Here is a 4,051-nt window from a genome sequence, read left to right on the forward strand (position 1 = left end):
TTGCACCATATCGTCTTTCTTTTGCATTCAACGTTAGGGAGTTGTTAAAGGAATCAAACTAAAGGGTTTATTCTAAGATTAACGCTTAATCTGAGCGATAGTTAGACCTTGAGACACCAAAAAATATATAATGAAGGAGAGAGATCACTTTGTTGAAACTCTCTCTCTCTCTCTCTCTCATTGAAAGATGAGATCTGTACAAGAACAAGGGAGACGAAGGATCAGAAGGCCTCCTTCATTCTCCTCCAGCGACAAAAGTTGTAGCAAAATGGGGAGAAAATTCCACACTGCAAAATAAAAGTGAAAATGAGAAATGTAATTTGAGCCATGTGAGGCCCAGATTCCTCCACTGTCATCACTCTGAATCACTGTCTAAGTTGTTCTCCATGGCCTTTAGCCCCAGTTTCTTCTGCAAGCACCAAATCAAGCTACCATTAGAACCCAATTAAACAAATATAAGTCGCTTCATTAGATCTGGTAAAGTCAATGAATCAGATCAGACAAAACCAACAAACATAATGTTTTCAAATGAAAAGAATCAAATGAGAAAAGTCACGCATCACACAGTGGCTCATAGGTAGCAAATATTAAGAGGAAAAAGGTAGTACCTTCTTCACACACTTCTTCTCCCTCACTTCATATCTAGCTCTAGTCAAATCAGAAAGCCACATCCCCGGAAAACAATACTGCAGAAACAAAGCAAAACAAAAAGTAAATCATACTACAGTTTGTTGTAGTTCAGAATTTTTCTAAAGATCTCTGAACTATAGAACAACCAAATGATGCACAACACTATTACTGATGTAAAGAAACTGTAAATCAAGGAGGAGGAATTATAGGAAATACCTGGAGAGCTTTTTCAATGTTCTTGGGTCTTTTTTTGGGCCTGTGGGGCAGTTTTGTTCCTTTCATGGCAAGGAAGTCATCTTCCTTCTCCTTCCTGGAGAGGGAGATGTAAATCCTCGGCCACTCAAACTTGTCAAGATTTAGCTTTTCTCCTGCACTGGCCATCTCTATCTCAAATGGACATTTTGATGATTCTGTGTTCGCATAAATATCCGTTGCTCTGCTGCTGCTGCTGCTGCTGCTGCACAGCCATTCTGAGCAGGCTTGGCCGACGGCTTCTGGGTATTCTCAGGCAGGACTCTCGGAGATCTCTTCCCAGATTGAGTCAGGTCACTGGATCCATCTTTGTTATTCCTGATCATGGGAGATGGTGGATAAAAAAGAGGTCTTTAGATGAAGCAAGGTGAAGAAGGGTTAAGGTGGATGCTGGACAGGACGCAATGAGGTGATAGAAAACTTTGATGCCACTATAAATGTAATGGTGAGCAGTGTTGATAAGCTAATAGAGAGATATAACACCTTGATTAAGGCAAAAAAAAAAAAAAAAAGGAGAGTAATTACTAGAAGACAACATATCTTCAAATAACAAAAATCAAATGAAAAGGGAAAGACATGCATGGTGGGTCAACAGAAACACGCTTTTGGTACAAAAAAGAGGCATTTGGAGGTAGTCATGCTTTACATGAAACTAAAAAAAAAAAAAAGAGATAAAGTTTGTATTGCAAAAATTCCATTAAGGTTAACTAATTAGGTAGAGAATTATGCTTCATATTGAAACTTGAAAGGATAGCTCATGTAGACACTTCATGAAATCTTTAGGTAAGATGTAGAAATATCACACAACTTTAAGGATGTAGTTTATCATCAAAGCCGCCAAAACATAAGTCCCTCCAACATCTACGACATCATCGAAGAAGGACAATATATTACTGGGTGAAAACTTGGAGTTAAAAAACAAAGACACGAATGATATCTTTTCATCAAACTGTATGAAGGAGGCAACCACAATTTGCAACTGAAATCTATTATATTTTCGAAGAAAAAAAGATATTTTTTGCAGAAATTTCTGTTCACCTCTCTATTGGGAAAACATTAATAAAAGAAAAAAGAAAAAGTGAACATAGAACGGAGAATGGAGAAAAGCAACGAGATAAGAAATGGCGTACTTATTTCTTAGTGAACGGTGATTGGCGCCTCTCGTGTACAAGCCACAGGGCGGAGGGGGCATCGCCTGCCGCCGCCGATCGCCGCTGGATTTTGTTTCTTGGGTTCGCGGAAAATTCGTCCCCAGCCGACCGGTCGTCAGCCCTCGATCCACGGGACCTCTTATTTTGGCCCCACCGGAGAAGACCACCATCTCCTACGTCGGGGCTCAAGCCATTAACCTCAAAGCGAAGGTGATTGTTCTGAGCCTTCGCGGAGGACGGCCGGTTGTCGCATTGCGCTAGTAAGGAACCCGAATGGAAGGAGTGGTGGTGCTCCGATGTTGGGGAGGGATCTGCCGATCCTGACGCCGGCCGCGCTAGTGGAAGTGATTTACCTTCGGAGGCAATGTAGTCCGGAATATCATCGTCTTCTTTGCATGCTCTGAATGATAGCTTCCTTCCATTGCTGAGAAGAAGAACATCCGGACTCACTTTCTGGTATCTGTGCGACCGACATTCGATGTAAGAGATTGTATCATACTTCACTAGATCTTGTAAAAAGAAACATCTTAAATGAGATATCTTGAAGAATAGAATGGAGATGAGAAAACCCTAACACTGAGATCATGTGCAAAAGGCTAAAGAATCGAAACTTTTAGGTTAATTTATCGCTGAAAATTGATAGTGTTCGTCAATAGAAAATTATAGGAAGACACGAGATCAGGGAGAAGAGAAGGAAATTGTATCAACAGGAAGTAGAACAAGCAGTAGTAGCAGCAGTTGGAGGAAATTTTGGCAATCAGATTTCAATTGATGTTCGAATAACGAAACTAACCATGAAAAAGTCGAGAATTTCGTAAGAGAAAGGTAAATGGAGAAATAAAAATGAGAAGAGGGATTGGACAGGGAAAAGAATAATCTTTCAAGCCAGGTGCAAAACCAATACAACAAAGAATGAACTCAAAAAGTAAGTGGCGACTATATCGATCCTCGTCCAGTCGCTCCTTTTCCATCCGCTCCACCAGAACGATAAAAGCAACGAGTATACCCAGGCGAAGAAAGAAAACAACGGAGAGCTCAAGATGCCTTACAGTCGCGAACTGATCAAAACAAAAGAAGAACAGTCTTATCAGACTACAGATCCGCACCAAGAGACATTTGACAAGCAGTATCTCGACAATCTCGCGATATACAGAACAGGAGGATCAAATGCTCAGAAGCAAAATCCCAAATAAAAGGAGATAAGAAACATTTGGGCAAAACCAGGCTACAAGCTACAGATCAAAGCAACAGATGCGATCATGAAGCAGAACAGATCACGCTCCGCCTCCGTCACCGCCGCCATCTCCCATCGATCCCGACCGAGGCAAGGCTCGGGAGAGGAAATCAATGTACAAAAGGGCGGTCCAAATTGGAACTCATACCGCAGGCAAAGACTCATAACAAGATCGACACAAACCTCATCATGCGCAAGTTCGAAATTGCGATCCAAGGACCAGCCTCCACCAAGTCATCAAACAAATCTCAGGCTTATCGCTCGCAGAGAACTCACGTCAATGGCGTTGCTGGAGAGTTAACCGCAGACTCCTTCCCAATCTAGTTCGCGTCTCGAGCAGCAATTCTTCTGAGGAGAGAGAGGAAAGGAGAGAGGCTTCAGGCGAGGGAGGAGAGAACCACTGGGGCGATGGAAAGGCCTGGGGTTGGGAGTATAACTGGAGACCCAATCTCTTCCATTCACACCCTATACGTTTTACTATTTACAAATCGACCCCTTCTGGAGGAGTGTAGCAATTTTATGTAAATAATTGAATGAAGAAAAGCCTGATAAAAACAAGAAATGTGACAGTACAAATTAGAAATAATATTTTCACATATCATCATAAATGTATGGAAAATAATATTTTTTTACATATTACAAATGTATTCCAATGTAGATAAAATATAAATAATAATAAACAATAGCAATATTATTAATACAAGAATAATTCATTTGATAAATTGATATAAATGAAAATGAAATTTCTGTTGCTATCTAAGTTGACGTGATCAAACGAATTTCT

The 4,051-nt window shown here is 40.6% G+C and overlaps 1 pseudogene; it reads right to left on the reverse strand.

Annotated features, from left to right (window-relative positions):
- Positions 1–330: 330 nt before the first annotated feature.
- On the reverse strand, positions 331–3,635 carry LOC141841780 (uncharacterized; annotated as a pseudogene).
- Positions 3,636–4,051: the final 416 nt, after the last annotated feature.

The sequence above is a fragment of the Curcuma longa genome, chromosome 11 (genome assembly GCF_044706935.1).
Source record: "Curcuma longa cultivar G26 ecotype Majalengka, Jawa Barat chromosome 11, ITB_CL_G26_1.1, whole genome shotgun sequence".
Lineage (NCBI taxonomy): Eukaryota > Viridiplantae > Streptophyta > Magnoliopsida > Zingiberales > Zingiberaceae > Curcuma > Curcuma longa.